The sequence below is a fragment of the Pleurodeles waltl genome, chromosome 1_2 (genome assembly GCF_031143425.1).
Source record: "Pleurodeles waltl isolate 20211129_DDA chromosome 1_2, aPleWal1.hap1.20221129, whole genome shotgun sequence".
NCBI classification, from domain to species: Eukaryota; Metazoa; Chordata; class Amphibia; order Caudata; family Salamandridae; genus Pleurodeles; species Pleurodeles waltl.
The window spans coordinates 505388169-505405655 of NC_090437.1; positions in this window are offsets into that span (position 1 = coordinate 505388169).

The window sequence follows — 17487 nt, forward strand, 5'->3', positions numbered from 1 at the left end:
TTGATGACATTATTGACGTATTGATTGACATGTTGATTAGTTATCTCGTCCTAGGATGTATCTCAACTGGGTCAAAAGATGCCTTGGCCTGAAACGAGTCCTAATGTGTAATAAATTATCATAAAGGGACGCGTTATCAACTACATATGTTAGAATTGGAGGACTATTGTAGAAGCGTGGAAAGGGGAATCAGATAAGAGAGATAACAAAGACACATGACTCCACACTGCTGACCTCATTATGAAACTGGCGATCTTCAGACCGCCAGCCTCGCAGTGATGGTCAGCACAGCAGCTTCTGTGGCGGTCCAACCACCACATAAAGCCCCTGGTAGTCAAACTGCCAGAGTTCCACCAGTGTTCCTTCAGCACCGCCAGGATTCATGATCCCAACGGTGTGGCAATGGCAGAGATTGCAACCCGCCAGGGCAGCGCTGCATGCAGCACTGCCCTGCGAATTACGACCTTGTTCTCCGCCAGCCTTTTCATGGTGCCATGAAAAAGCTGGCAGGGAACAGGTGCAGGGGGCTTCAGAGGGAGGGGGCCCCCTGCCAAGCACCGTCGCAATGTTCACTGTTTGCCTTGCATTGCTGCCGGCTTGATAATGAGCCAGAGGCAATGCTGTAGCCTGTTTCCCACTAAGCTGGCAGGCAGAAACTGGTGTTTCCACCCGCCAACCTAGAGGCAAATTCCAAATAGGTCCACCGGGGTGGTTGCAATTAAAGCAGCGACAACCCTTTCGGGAGTTTGGCATTGCTGACGGCTTGATAATGAGCCAGAGGCAATGCTGTAGCCTGTTTCCCACTAAGCTGGCAGGCAGAAACTGAGGTTTCCACCCACCGACCTAGAGGAAAACTCCTAATAGGTCCACCGGGGTGGTTGCAATTAATGCAGCGGCAACCCTTTCAGGAGTTTGACGGACGGGCTTTTCCATCCGTCAAACTCATAATGAGGCCCTGCGTCCTGTCACTACGGGGGTCACAGAAGTCTGCAGGATATAGTGAATCTCTACATAATAAAGAAATTCCTTTCGTGACATGCCATGGGAACATTAAATGTAATTGTGAATAGACATACCTTAGCAATAACTCTGAAATACAATTCTCTGTGCTTTATTAAATAACTGGGAATTTCTGAAAGCTAAACAGAAGAAAAGATAAGTACCTTACAAAATAAATGTAGACTTTTTCATATGCTTAGAAGAACTATAACCTCTTGTAGTTCCGTTTCCCTACTCTTTGCAACTTATAAGCTGAAAATCGCATACCTTGTACACAATGTGCATTTTTATACATATGTATGTGCAATGTCATCTTAAGAACCCAAACTATTCCTTCACAGGTATTCGTAGCAGAACATACGACCCCATTCCTAAGGGTGCAGAGAATTATAGCCCCCTCATTAAAGATCAAAATGCATATGTAATAAATAGTCTAAAGTTTCTTTGCTGTAATATGTGACTTCGGGATACTATTTTGTAATCCAAAATGTCCATAGTACACTCCTTTAGGGTGTGAGAGGTCTTGACACCTGAAACCAAACATTCATGTAGGTAAAGTTAAACCTGAGGACCCAAGATGGCTGCCATCTATCTAGACAGGCGAGAGTTTATGGCCTACTAAGTACCGTAGTTCACTGTCAGTGCTCTGCCACACAGCTCAATCCAGTTAGAGTCAGTGCTGCATAAATACTCTTTGACTTTCCTTCACTGAAAGGCAGTCAGCATCAATACTTCAATCCACTGCTTTCTTGTACCTGGAATAGACGTAATGGTATGCAGTATTTACAGACATTGGCGGCTTGCAGTAGAAAAATATGGTGGGGCGCCATGGCACACAACTCACCAATAATGCTGCTCCCACCCAGTGCAGCACTTCTCTCCCCTGATGTCAACAAGCAGGAAAGGGAAGGACTTCTTACCTCCCTTTTGAAACACAAATAGAACCAATCCTGGAGCTGCTCTCAGGCTGTTTTCAGAATGAGAGCAGCTCCAGGACTGGTTAGAGCAGGCTAACCCAGCTTTCAAACAAGACAGCCATCCAACTCAACATGCACACAGTAGGCCCAGCATTCACAGGATTCAGCCTCGTTCTCTGCCCTGACAAGCCGGTGGCAAATAAAGATGGCATTACGATGCCATTTTACATCTTTACTTGTGTTTGCCTGCTGTGCTCTCAGCAGACATGGCGAAGCTCCTCCGCTCTTGAGGGGGAACCTCTGCTTACAGACACACTTAACCTTTGCTGCCACTAGCATTATAAATAAGTTATATTGCAAATCTAGCTCCCAGTGGTGTTTGATCTTGAAATTAGACAGAGCTTTTTCAAAATACGTAGACCAGGGGTTGCAGGTTTTAAAATTCAGAATCAGTGCACTGCTTTTACACATCTCTATCCAGTTCAGAGACTTAAGAATGCCCTCAGGGGCTGCTTACAACTTAAAGGGGGTCATTACAACATTGGCGGTAAAAGCCGCTTACCGCCGTGCAGAAGACCGCCAACACACCGCCGTGGCCGCAGAATTCTGCCACAGCTATTATGACACACATCTCGGAATCCGCCGAAACTCAGACACCCACACAAGTCCGCCACACCAAAGGTCAGTGTAAAACTGGGGAAAACAAATCCTCCACCATCACGCCAACAGAAACACGCCCATGCTATCACGTCCCATGAATCCACGTGGCGGTCTTTCAAACGCGGTATTCCATTGGCGGTATACACCGCCGTGCTCAAAATACACACATTTCTCCAAAACACCGCCACATTGGACAATTCGAAATACACACACCTGATACACATACACACACCACTCCCACACACCCAACTCAATATAAAACACACACCCACATCACCCACAAACCCCTACGACCACAAGTCACAACCGAAGGCCAGAGAGACAGAGAGCACAGCAACTGAGAACCCCACCACACAGAAGCACACAACACCAACACCCATACAACATTACACGCACAATACACCACACACCACTACACATTACCACACACATCAACACTGACATCACCCAAACCACCCTATGTCACGCCAAAGACACCCCCGGTTTTTCGAGGAGGAGCTCAGGGTCATGGTGGAGGAAATCCTATGGGTAGAGCCACAGCTATTTGGCTCACAGGTGCAGCACACATCCATAGCCAGGAAGATGGAGCTATGGCGCAGAATAGTCGACAGGGTCAAAGCAGTGGGACAGCATCCAAGAAATCGGGAGGACATCAGGAAGAGGTGGAACGACCTACGGGGGAAGGTGCGTTCAGTGGTCTCCAGGCACAACATTGCAGTTCAGCGGACTGGCGGCGGACCCCCACCTCCTCCCCCACAACTAACAACATGGGAGGAGCAAGTCTTGACCATCATGCATCCAGAGGGCCTCGGAGGAGTCGGTGGAGGAATGGACACTGGTAAGTCAAATCTTAACTATCATATCCCCTACCTGCATGCTATCACACACCCCCACCCTCACCCCCTCCCCTATCACTCAAACTCCTCACTAATGTACTAGTAACACAAACCACACATCCCAACACCAAGCCCTGCATGATACAACTAAGCATGTTCACCCCTCACCAAAGCATGCTCACTGCACATACCCATAACAACCCCCTAACCATCATCACACAAACCCACACACAGGAATGCTTGCACTGGGGTACACAAACACCCACCCATTGCACACCATTACACACACAGATGCAATAATCATGCTCTTATATCCCTGCAGGACCACTAAGGAACGTCACCACACAGGAGGGTCCAGACATCTCCACTCCACCCACAGAAGAGGCCCACAGTGACGACAGCAGCTCTGCCCTACTGGATCCTGATGACCAGCCCGGACCATTGTGGGCCTCGGGACAGTCGGTTCCCCTTGCACAGGCACAGCCCAACACTGACCTTCCACCCTCTGGTAACACCAGCACAGCACCCACCCAGCGGGCCCATAGCTCCGTACCCAGGGCACGTCAATCAGCGGTGTGTCCACCACTACAGGGAACCCAGGAGAACCCACCACCCCAACAACAACAACAACTTGGACCTGGGGGCAGTGGTAGTGGGCACACGGTCCAGAGGACGGAGGCCCAGGAACACAGGGGAACAGGGAGGGCTGCTGTGTGACAGGGGGCGGACAGGCCAAGGGAACCCACTCTCCACGAGGCCCTCTCCTCCATCATGGGAGCATACCACCACCCCCAGGAGACGATGGCGACGGTCCTGGCCAAGTTTCAGGAGACCCAGCGCCTGCAGGAGGAACAGTATTTGGGGTTCAGGGAGGAGCTCAGGACCATCAGCTCCGCCCTGGGCACCATCATAGGGGTGCTGAAGGACATACAGCAGACCATGAGGGACACCATGGCACTGCAAGGGGCCCCTGACACTAGCCTGGACAATGAACTGCACACCACCTCCGTCGGCGCTAGTGAACAGGACGCCCCGCCACAGGACCACCACACCAGCACCCCACCACCTGCAGACGGACAACCACCACACAAGTGGTCCCTGAGATCCAGGAACAGGACAGAGCAAGATGGCAAGACCCCCGCCAAGAAATGAGACCACCCTGATTGTCCTCCCACTGTCCCACTTTGTTACCCTGTCCATACTTAAACTGCCCCAGCTCCACTTCCTATGCCCATATGGGCAGTGCACCTGTGTGACCAATAGACTGGACTCTGCCATGGACATTCCTCCACCGTCCCCCATCACCATTTTACAACCCCCCTCCATTTTTGAGCACTTAAATAAACACCCTTGAACCACAAAACAATCTGGAGTCAGTCTGTGATTTGGTAAATTTGTATTATCAATGACAGTGTCAAAATGCGTTCTCAATTGTAAAGCCAACATACCTATGTCACACATCACAAGTCCTTGAAGGATGCAAGCAGATGACACACGTTGGTAACCACACCTGTGAAACCGTAATGGAAAGGTACAACTCAGCGACCAAATACTGCTATTAAATAACAGACAGCATAGAGGTAGAAGTGTGAAAGTGAATGTAATGTTAAAAAAATAAGATGTTCTCACCTGAGTGTCACTGGAAATATTGCTGTATGACTGACTCCCTGTTGTCTATGTCTTCTTCTTCAGCTTCCTCCTCATCACTGTCCACAGGCTCCACAGCTGCCACAACACCGCCATCTGGACCATCCTCCTGCAGAAAAGGCACCTGGCGTCGCAAAGCAAGATTGTGAAGCATGGAGCAGGCGATGATGATCTGGCACACCTTCTTGGGTGAGTAGAATAGGGAACCATCTGTCATATGGAGGCACCTGAACCTGGCCTTCAGGAGGCCGAAGGTGCGTTCGATCACCCTCCTAGTCTGCCCATGGGCCTCATTGTAGCGTTCCTCTGCCCTGGTCCTGGGATTCCTCACTGGGGTCAATAGCCAGGAAAGGTTGGGGTAACCAGAGTCACCTAATAGCCACACACGGTGCCTCTGGAGTTGACCCATCATATAAGGGATGCTGCTACTGAGCAGGATGTAGGCGTCATGCACTGAGCCAGGGAACATAGCATTTACCTGCGAGATGTACTGGTCTGCCAAACATACCATCTGTACATTCATGGAATGATAACTCTTCCGGTTCCTGTAAACCTGTTCACTCCTGTGGGGGGGGGACCAGAGCTACATGGGTCCCATCAATGGCACCTATGATGTTGGGGATATGTCCAAGGGCATAGAAGTCACCTTTCACTGTGGGCAAATCCTCCACCTGAGGGAAAACGATGTATCTCCTTACGTGTTTCAGCAGGGCAGCCAACACTCTGGACAACACGTTGGAAAACATAGGCTGGGACATCCCTGATGCCATGGCCACTGTTGTCTGAAAAGACCCACTAGCAAGGAAATGGAGCACTGACAGCACTTGCACGTCAGGGGGCATTCCAGTGGGATGGCGGATTGGTGACATCAGGTCTGGCTCCAACTGGGTACATAGTTCCTGGATAGTGGCACGGTCAAACCTGTAGGTGACGATTAAATGTCGCTCCTCCATTGTCAACAGGTCCACCAGCAGTCGGTACACCGGAGGATTCCGCCATCTTCTCAAATGTCCCAGCTGACGGTGCCTAGGAAGGACAACAGCGACCACAGAGTCAACAAATTCTCAGGTATGTACCCACAGATACACAGAACATGACACCAAACACAAAACTCTTCCTGTATGTGTGTTGAGTGTAGGTCTAGCTATGTGTGACGCAGTAGTAAATGAAGCCATGTGGGCCCCTGAAATGGCGGCTGTCTGACCTCTAAACTGGGACAATGGGAATGTGAGGTATCTGCGCTGGCGTTGTACACCGTCGCGGTAGGCGGTCGTAGACCGCGGCGCAATGCTGCATTGGTTAACATTGGACCCTATGGGTCCCAGGAGCCAATGACAAAGTGCACCGGCAGTGATGATACGCACCGCTGCGGACGTCACCGCCGCGGACGGGACCATCATTTTCTAGCTGTTCAATCACTCGATACCTGATCTTCGACAGGAGAGGACCTACACTGCAAGTGCTGCTGTGACCTCGGTCTGGAAGAGACAGTGGCTGCTGCGTCTGGGGAAAGGGCCCCTGCCTTCACTGCTCAGGAGTTGGAGAAGCTAGTAGACGGGGTCCTCCCCCAGTACACGCTACTCTGCGGTCCTCCAGACCAACAGGTAAGTACACAGGGAGCACGTTGTATGGGCTATGCCTGGGTGGAGAGGGCTGGTTGTAAGAGGGAAGGGGGCAGAGTGCAGGGAACATGAAGGACTGTGAATGCATGTGCCACATGGCAAGGGTAGGGATGGGGGCCACTCACATCAACGGTGCAGTTGGTAATGACTTCTCTTCTTCACCTGTGCATGTCATGTAGGTCAGCGCCCACCAGAAGAAGGACATTTGGCGTGCCATCGCCAAGGAAGTCCAGACCCTGGGGGTCCACCAGAGACGGGGCACCCACTGCCGGAAAAGATGGGAGGACATTCGCCGCTGGAGCAAGAAGACGGCGGAGGCTCAGCTGGGGATGGCCTCCCAACGTGGGAGGGGTGCCCGTCGCACCATGACCCCCCTGATGTTCCGGATCCTGCCAGGGCCTACCCGGAGTGAGTTGGATGGGCGCTTGAGGGCATCACAGCAGACACAAGGGGGTGAGTACACTCTCATTCTGATGGATACAACTACCTGTGGATTCCTCACCTCATGATTCCTCACCTCATGAATACTCCCATGGCGCCAGCATTCTACGGAAATCTTCTTACTAGTCTCTGCACGTCGACGAGGACGTCACTGTCTCGCACGCGACGCCGTCTGACGTCATACAGGCAATAAGAGGTCCTCGACGACGTGCGGACGTCAGTTCCCTTTTTTACGTGCATTCGAAACGGTTATCTTCGAGGGAGCAACTGTTACTCTTGCGGTTACAGTGTATATCTTGCTGCGTACTCTTTCTCTGTGGAAATAATGTCGCAGAGAAAGTCTGGATTTAAGCCTTGTCGTGAGTGTGGAGGCAAGATGTCGGTGACGGATCCTCATTCCGATTGCCTTTGGTGTTTGAGCTCCGACCACGACGTCTCGACTTGTGATTCGTGTCAGCACATGAATCCGAAGGCCATTAAAGAACGCGAGGCGAAGCTGTTTATGGCCAAGTCAAAGGAGAAGCATCACAAGAAAAAGTCTTCTCCAAGACATCGGCGTCATCGAGACTCCCGGCGCCGTAGAGAATCTCGGCGTCATTCAAGGGAGGCTCGTTCCAGGTCTCCGGATCGGCGCCGGAGGACATGGGAGGTCAGCCCCACGGTGACGCCGCATCCTTCGACGCCGTTGCTCTCTCCGACGTCTCCAACTTCGCCTGGACAGGCGTCGGTGATTGAGGTATTGGAGCCTCAGGTGTTTTCTCCGGCGCAGACGCCGAGGCCGGCGTCGGGGTCGCCTCCGAGTCAGGCACCCCAGTATCCGGCTTTTCCCACCCCTGGAGCCGATAGTTCCGCATTCTTGAATGCGATGTATGCCATCTTCCAACAGATGGCTCCAGGGGGTGCTCCGGCTGGGCCTTTGGCCTTTTCTTTGGGTGATCCTGCGCCTCTTCGGCCGGCACCCTTTATGCCCTTTCTCCCGTTTGGGAACGTGGGCTCGGCGCCAGTGTCGGCGCCGGTGGCCGCTCCGATGGCTCCGGAGGGATTGGCCCCAGGGATTTCCATCCCGTTGACGTCGAGATTTCGGCCTGTGACTCCGGTGGGTCCATCCGTTTCATCTGCTCTTCAGTCGGCGCCGAAGTTACCTGTGGCGCCGGATGCGGCGTCGGTGGCTTCGGAAGATCGGCGCCGATCTCCGACTTCGGCGGAGGTGTTGTCGACTCCGCGGATTGAGCAACGACTGCATTCAAGGAGGCGTGCTCTCCGGGTACTAGAGGAGCAGGAGTACCAACGAGCCCTAGAGGAAGGAGAGCTAGAGGACTCGGGTGATGGGCTGCGTGGACTGGAGTCGGCCAGTGGGCTGGACACTTCCCCTGAGTGGGACCTTTCGTCCCCGGGGGAATATACCGAGGAAGCTGCTTCCTTTCATACAGTGGTACGGAAGGCAGCTAGTTTTTTGGACCTGCCTTTGCCGGTGGTGGAGGCGAAACAAAACCTTTTGACAGAGGTGTTGCATCCGGCCTCAGCCGCGGCGGAGCCTCTATTACCTTTTAATGACGCTCTGCTGGATCCGGTTTTAGAGGTGTGGAAGAAGCCGGCATCTTCCCCAGCAGTTCACAGAGCCGTGGCCAGGAGGTATCGGACGGCTCCAACTGATCCTGGTTTCCTATCTAGGCACCCTACGCCGGAGAGCTTGGTTGTGCAGGCCTCCTGTTCGTCCAAATCAGCGCCTGGTTCTTTCCCGACGGTGCCTGGGGACAGAGACTCAAAAAAGCTAGAGGCGCAGTCGAAGAAGATTTTTTCGTCCTGCAGTCTGGCGTTAAAAGCCACTAATGCGACCTGTATCCTGGGGAGGTATATTGATGCTCTGATGGATGACATCTCCTCTTCGTTTACAGAGCTTCCCCAGGGTCTTTTGGATCTTGTCTCTGATGCCCAGGCTGCTGCGACCCAAATTATCCAGACGGGACTGGATACCACCGACTCGGTAGCCAGAGCAATGGGCACAACTGTGGTGGAAAGGAGACAGGCCTGGCTACGTAACTCGGGCTTTTCGGCAGATGTACAGTCCACATTGTTGGATCTCCCGTTTGATGGGGACAAACTGTTTGGGGCTAAGGCTGATTCGGCCTTGGAACGTTTTAAGGAGAGCAGGGCCACGGCTAAGTCGTTGGGACTCCAAGCTCCTTCTTCCACGGCCTCTTCCAGATTCTTCAGGAGGTTTCGTGGATTTGGGCGTGGCTCTTCCTCCTCTTCCTTTCGGGGAAGATATCAGCAACCTGCCTCTTCCCACCCCTATAGATCTTTTAGGGGGAGGGGTAGGGTCCGCACCAGGGGAGCCTCTCAGCAGCACTCTGCCTCTTCCTCATCCTCTGGCGGGGTGCAGCAGGGGAAGCAGCCTTAGGCTTCCACCATTTCCCACTCACTCCTCTCCTGTAGGGGGAAGATTACAGCATTTTCTCACCAAATGGGAGACTGTTACGTCGGACACTTGGGTTCTCAGTGTTGTGGGAAAAGGCTACACCCTTCCCTTTCGGGAGTTTCCGCCCCTCATCCCGCCCCGCCCTTCGTATTGTTCACAAGAACACCTCCTGTTGCTAGAACAGGAGGTGGAAGTCCTCCTTTTAAAGGGCGCGGTGGAGTTGGTCCCGGAGCAGGAAAGGGGTCAAGGAGTTTACTCAAGGTATTTCCTGATTCCCAAGAAGGATGGTCGTTTGAGACCAATTCTGGACCTGAGGATCTTGAATTGGTTCCTCAAGCAGGAAAAGTTCAAGATGCTGACCCTAGCACAGGTGCTTTTGGCGTTGAACATGGAAGACTGGATGGTGTCTGTCGACTTGCAGGATGCTTACTTTCATATCCCGATACTCAAGTCACACAGGAAGTATCTCCGGTTTGTGGTGGGATCGCAACACTACCAGTTTGCGGTCCTTCCGTTTGGTCTTACTTCAGCACCTCGAGTCTTCACGAAGGTGATGTCGGTGGTTGCGGCAGAGCTCAGAAGGAAGGGGATAGCAGTATTCCCTTACTTGGACGATTGGTTGATCAAAGCCAAGTCCCCGGAGCTTGTGTTGCGTCATCTGCAGTCAACAACCCAGTTGTTGTTCGACCTGGGCTTTTCGGTGAACGAGCCCAAATCTCACCTGGAGCCCTCTCAGCGCCTCCTGTTCATAGGGGCAGTACTGGATACGACATTGGGTCGGGCCTTTCCTCCGCCTCAGCGGATTCAAGATATTCAGGATTTGGTTCCAATGTTTCGAAACGGAGCGGTAGTTCCAGTCCTCAAGGTCCTTCGTCTGCTCGGTCTTTTTGCCTCCTGCATTCTGTTGGTCACGCATGCTCGCTGGCACATGAGGGCTCTTCAGTGGTGCCTCCGAAGGCAGTGGTCTCAACACAGAGGGGATCTAGAGGGTACTGTCAAGATCTCCAGAGATGCTGCTGTGGATTTGAAGTGGTGGATTGCAAGCAACAATCTTTCACAAGGAAAACCGTTCCAGCAGTCGCCACCAGTGGCCACAGTCATAACGGATGCTTCCACTCTAGGGTGGGGAGCTCATCTGGGGGATCTGGAGATCAAAGGTCTTTGGTCTCCAGAGGAACAGATTTTTCACATCAATCTGTTAGAGTTACGGGCTGTACGTCTGGCTCTCAAGGCCTTCCTCCCTTCCCTTCGTGGTCAGTCGGTACAGGTCCTAACGGACAATACTACCACGATGTGGTACATAAACAAGCAGGGAGGAGTGGGGTCGTACCTTCTCTGCAGAGAAGCTCTTCGACTATGGTCCTGGGCAAAGGACCATCGGATTTGCTTGATAGCAAACCATCTGGCCGGAGTCTTGAACGTGCGTGCGGACAGTCTCAGTCGCCACTTCTCGGCAGACCACGAGTGGCGTCTCCATCCAGATCAAGTCCGTTTAATCTTCCAGAAGTGGGGATTTCCTCGGGTAGATCTGTTCGCCACTCGAGAGAACGCGCATTGTCCGTTGTTCTGCAGCCTTCAGTATCCGATGCAGGAAGCATTGGGGGACGCGTTTCAAATGACCTGGTGCGGCCAGTTGCTTTACGCGTTTCCTCCCATACCCTTGATTCCTCGAGTATTGAGGAAGATTCGCCAAGACCGGGCTCTAGTAATCGTAATAGCTCCGGATTGGCCAAGGAGGGTGTGGTACTCCGACCTTCTCCAACTCTCAACGTGCCCGCCGCTCCGTCTCCCTTTCAGGGCAGACCTCCTCTCGCAGTCGCAGGGGCAGGTTCTACACCCCAACCTCCAGAGTCTGCACCTACATGCCTGGAGATTGAACGGGGCAACCTGAGTTCCTTCTCTCTCCCGCCTGAGGTAGTGGATGTTATATTAGCGGCCAGGCGACACTCCACTAAATCTATCTACGCTAATAGGTGGTCTAAATTTGTTGCGTGGTGTGGAGAGAGGCAGATTGATCCTTTACAAGCTCATCTATCGGACGTTTTGTCTTTTGCTCTATCTCTGGCGCAGAAAGGTTGTGCAGTGGCTACCATTAAAGGTTATTTATCGGCCTTGTCAGCCTTCATATGTCTTCCAGACCAACCATCTTTATTTAAATCCCCTATTGTTATCAGATTCTTGAAAGGTCTTCTAAATCAATATCCTCCAAAGCCATTCGTTATGCCGCAATGGGATTTGTCCTTAGTCCTGACTTTCCTTATGGGGTCCCCTTTTGAACCTATGCATTCTTGCCCCTTAAGGTATTTGTTTTTAAAAACAGTCTTCCTGATAGCTATAACATCAGCAAGGAGAGTGAGTGAGTTGCAGGCCTTATCAGTAAAACCCCCTTATACAACTTTTTATGGGGATAAGGTGGTGTTGAGGACCAAGGCTGCTTTCCTCCCGAAGGTTGTTTCACCCTTCCATTTGGCTCAGGCAATTACTTTGTCCACGTTCTATCCTCCGCCTCATCCTTCCAAAGAGGAAGAAAGACTGCACCGTCTGGATCCAAAGAGAGCGTTGAGCTTCTTTATCAATAGAACAAAGGATTTCAGGCTGGAGGATCAGCTGTTTATTGGATACGTGGGCAAGAGGAGAGGAAAGGCAGTCCACAAGAGAACACTATCCAGGTGGGTTGTTCTTTGCATTAAAATATGTTACTCTTTGGCAAAGAAGGATCCTCCTGAGGGCATTAGAGCTCATTCCACCAGAGCTAAGTCGGCCACTTCGGCCTTAGCCAGAGGTGTTCCTGTGGTCGACATCTGCAAGGCCGCAACTTGGTCGTCCCTTCACACTTTTGCAAAACATTACTGTTTAGATTCTGAGGTTAGAAGGGACGGCCATTTTGCACGGTCAGTGCTGCAGGATTTCTTGGTTTGACCATTTAGGCACCCACCGCCGGGCGTGGTACTGCTTTGGGACTCTATTCATGAGGTGAGGAATCCACAGGTAGTTGTATCCATCAGAAGAACGAGTTACTTACCTTCGGTAACGACTTTTCTGGTGGATACATTAGCTACCTGTGGATTCCTCACGGTCCCACCCGCCTCCCCGTTGCCTTTATGGTCTTGCCAAGTAATCCTTGAGTGCGCTCCTCTTGATCTTTGAGGGTGCAATAGATGTATATATATAATATATTTATATATATATATATGGGTATATGTGTATATATCTTTATGTATATACTTGGTGTGTGTATATATTTTTAAAAGAAAGAGTTTTATATATATATATATATATATATATATATGTACATAAAAAAGATTTACAGTTATTCATACAATGTGGTGTATTTTTACAATATAATGGATGTTGCTTTGTTCTTTCATTGCATTGCCTGGTTGTTCTCATGCACGTAAAAAATGATTGGTACTGACGTCCGCACGTCGTCGAGGACCTCTTATTGCCTGTATGACGTCAGACGGCGTCGCGTGCGAGACAGTGACGTCCTCGTCGACGTGCAGAGACTAGTAAGAAGATTTCCGTAGAATGCTGGCGCCATGGGAGTATTCATGAGGTGAGGAATCATGAGGTGAGGAATCCACAGGTAGCTAATGTATCCACCAGAAAAGTCGTTACCGAAGGTAAGTAACTCGTTCTTCTGGGGACTTGGCCTGCAGTTGAGGGGTCTGGGTGTGGGAGGAGGGCTGTGGGTGTACCTAGGCCAGGCAGAAATACGTAGGCTAGGCCCCTCCGTAATGCAGGGCATGTGGCACTCCACCCCACCTCAGTAGTGGGCCAAGTACAGTTATAGATGCCCCTGTGGCATCCATGTGTGCAGATGTGCACCACAGCCATGTAGGCCATATCCAAGGAATTCCATCTGTAGAGGCCAGGAGCACGGCGTAGTGCAGGGGGCTGCTGTGTCTGTATTGTCTGCCAACGGTAGCGGTAAGCCATGAACTCAACCTGTCTTTCTTCTGTCGTCCCCTCCCCCTTTTTGTGCTTTCCCTGTTCTTGTGTGCATCAGCATCATCAGGCGGAGGTACAGTGGCACCGTAGCACGAGGGAGCTGCATCCCACATGGCCATGGAGGGCCACACCACGGACTCAGAATGCACCAGTGGGACGGAGGGCGAGGGGAGCTACACGTCGGTCACAGGATCACCAACCAGCGACAAGGACTCGTCCGCCGATGGGAGCTCCCTTGTGGTGGCGGCACCATCTGTGCCCCCCCCCACTTCTACAGGTACAGCCGCCACCTCCCCTACCAGCACCACCCTCCCAGCAGCTCCTCAGCGTTCTCCCCATGCCCGCTCACCCAGGAGGGTGGGCATCACCTTCGCCCCAGGCACCTCAGGCCCTGCCTCAGTCACCCCTGCTGCCCTCAGTGAGGAGGCCATTGCCCTCCTCAGGTCACTCACTGTTGGGCAGTCTACCATTGTGAATGCCATCCAGGGTGTTGAAAGGGAGTTGCAACACACTAATGCATTCCTGGAGGGCATTCATTCTGGTCAGGCTGCCCATCATCGAACCCTGCGATCTCTGGCCTCAGCACTGATGGCAGCCATTGTCCCTGTCTCTAGCCTCCCCTTCCAACTTCCTCCACCCAGACCCAATCCCCTGTACCCCAGCCTGTCCCAAGCACACCATCAGACAAGCATGCATACACCTCAACACCCAAAAGGAGCTCAGGCAAACATAAGCACCACACAACCCACAGGCACTCACACAAGCATCACACACATGCAGACACAGCATCATTCACTGCTTCTACTGTGTCCCCCTCGTCGTCGTCTCCCTCCTCCCTCCCAGTATCGTCTACACTCTCACCTGCATGCACTACATCTACAGGCACTAGGACTTGCACCAGAACACCCAGCACCACACCCCGCTCACCTGCACTCACCACCCCCACTCCCATTTAAACGTCCCCTGTGTCCTCTCCCAGTGTGTCTGTGACATCCCCTCCCAAAGTACACAAACGCAGGCACCCACACACCTAACATCCATCCACCTCACAACAGCCTCCAGTACCTGCACCTGCACCCAAAACACCTAAAGTGACACCTCCAACAACCACCTCCTCTTCCTCCACTCCCAGACCCCCTCCAGCTACCCATCCCAGTGTTCGTCAGAAACTGTCCCTCTGCAACGTTGCCCTCTTTGCCCCCATCCCCACCCCTCCAATTCATCAGTCCCGTAGTAGCGCCTCAGCCAAAAAGACTCCAGTACCAGTGGTGCGTGTTACAGGTGTGTGGAGTGCACCGGCCACCAGGGCAGGCAGTTGACACAGAGCCAAGGCACTCCCAGTCCACCCGCTGTAAAGCATCTCAAGTTGGAAAGTGGCCGACGGGACCGGGTTAAGACTCCTGGAGGCAAAACTTCTCACAAGGGTCCCAGGGGGATTGCAGAGTCAGCTGTGACTCCTCCAAAGGTGGTGAAGTGCCAGAAGAAGGCTGCACAGCCGCGTGAGAGCAGCACGGCGGAGAAGGGCGGCATCCTCCCCTGCGGCCGGGACGCCACCGCCAGCACCGTCGGAGTCAGTGCCCAGGAGGGCAGAAGTATCGTCACTGGTCAGGAGACCACCGCCAGAGTCAGTGCCCAGGATTGCCCCGGCTGCCACAGCCCTGCTGGGCAATGAGGGACCGTCATGCCACACACCAATGCACAGGTCAGAGACCGCCATGGCAAAGCACCGCTGAACAGGACAAGCACCGCTGAACAGGTCAGAGACCGCCATGGCAAAGCACCACTGAACAGGGCAAGCACAGCTGAACAGGCCAGAGACCGCCATAGCAAAGCACTGCTGAACAGGGCAAGCACCGCTGAACAGGTCAGAGACCGCCATGGCAAAGCACCGCTGAACAGGGCAAGCACCGCTGAACAGGTCAGAGTCCGCCATGGCAAAGCACCGCTGAACAGGGCAAGCACCGCTGAACAGGCCAGAGACCGCCATGGCAAAGCACCGCTGAACAGGGCAGGTCAGAGACCGCCATGGCAAAGCACTGCTGAACAGGGCAAGCACCGCTGAACAGGTCAGAGACCGCCATGGCAAAGCACCGCTGAATAGGGCAAGCACCGCTGAACAGGTCAGAGACTGCCATGGCACAGCACCTCTGAACAGGGCAAGCACCGCTGAACAGGCCAGAGACCGCCATAGCAAAGCACCGCTGAACAGGGCAAGCACCGCTGAACAGGTCAGAGACCGCCATGGCAAAGCACCGCTGAACAGGGCAAGCACCGCTGAACAGGTCAGAGACCGCCATGGCAAAGCACCGCTGAACAGGGCAAGCACCGCTGAACAGGTCAGAGAACGCCATGGCAAAGCACCGCTGAACAGGGCAAGCACCGCTGAACAGGCCAGAGACCACCATGGCAAAGCACCGCTGAACAGGGCAGAGCACCGCTGCAGAAGGAATACACCGCCACATCAAGCATCGTTATCCCATGTACAGCTGGGACAGTGACGGGACAGGAACTGTCACAGGGAGCCTAATCCAGTCTAGGCACCATTCCCCCTCCAGAACCAGTGGAGAGATCCATCCACTACCTCTGTCCTTAACAGGATGAAGCACTCTGTGCACCAGTCCCCCTCCAGAACCAGTGGAGACTGTTATCCACTTGAGAGACTGTGGCTTTGCACTCCCCAGGATATGGCAGTGGGCAACCCATCCACTTGTGAGACTTGAGAGACTGTGGCTTTGGGCAACCCACCCACTGTAGAGACTTGAGAGACTGTGGCTTTGCACTCCTCAGGATATGGCAGTGGGCAACCCACCCACTGTAGAGACTTGAGAGACTGTGGCTTTGCACTCCCCAGGATATGGCAGTGGGCAACCCACCAACTTGTGAGACTTGAGAGACTGTGGCTTTGCACTCCCCAGGATGGTACAGTGGGCAACCCAACCACTGTAGAGACTTGAGAGACTGTGGCTTTGCACTCCCTAGGGTATGACAGTGGGCAACCCACCCACTGTAGAGACTTGCGAGACTGTGGCTTTGCACTCCCCAGGATAGTACAGTGGGCAACCCACCCACTGTAGAGACTTGAGAGACTGTGGCTTTGCACTTCCCAGGATACATCAATGGGCATGGATCCCCTTCGTGGGTGTGGCGTGGTGCTGTAATCCAGCTGAGGTGCCCCCCCTTCCCTTCCCCCTGAGGTGCCTGTTGTATTTCTATCTGATGCCCCTGCAGTGTTCTCTCCGTTTGTGGACAGGTATCTTGTGTGGGCCTCGCCCATGCATTTTTGGCCCAGTGGTGCACGGACATTGATATGTGCATATCTGCACTACTTCTCGGAATGTTTATACTTTTGAATGTGTTTATATATATCTGTATATATTTGGTAACTGTATTTTGATACTTTACAATGTTTGAACTGATTTCCTTTTGTCTTAGCATTCTTCCGGGGGGGGTTGTGGGTTGTTACTGTGATGTTTGGAAATGCATTGGTCTGTGTGTTGTAATGTGCGAGGGTGGGGGTGTTGCGTGTGTGTCCCCCTGACTTTTTCTTCCCCCCTCCCCTATGTCGTAGGTGCATTACTCACCGTTGTCTTTGCCGCCGCTGGCGCTGGTGTTCATGGATGAGTAGGAAGACAAGGGCAGGTAGGATTTGTAATTACGGCTCCATGGTGGCCTCCTTCCTTGTGGGATGTGTAGAGGTGAGCGTTTTCCCATAGCAAAAGCTGTTTCCGCCGTGTTTTTATCCACGGTGAATCCGCCCCGGAAAAGGTGGCGGATTGGCAGGTTGTGATACTGCGGGCGGTACATTGTCTTCCGCCTCTCTGTTGGCGGTGACCGCTGCGCTGCTTGTCTGTACCGCCGTGGCGGTTGGAGTGTTAAAGTGGCTGTCTTTGTTGGCGGTTTCCGCCATGGTCATAATTCCCTTTTTTTGTCCGCCGGCCTGTTTGCGGTATTACCACCCCTTTAACACCGTCCGCCAGGGTTGTAATGACCACCAA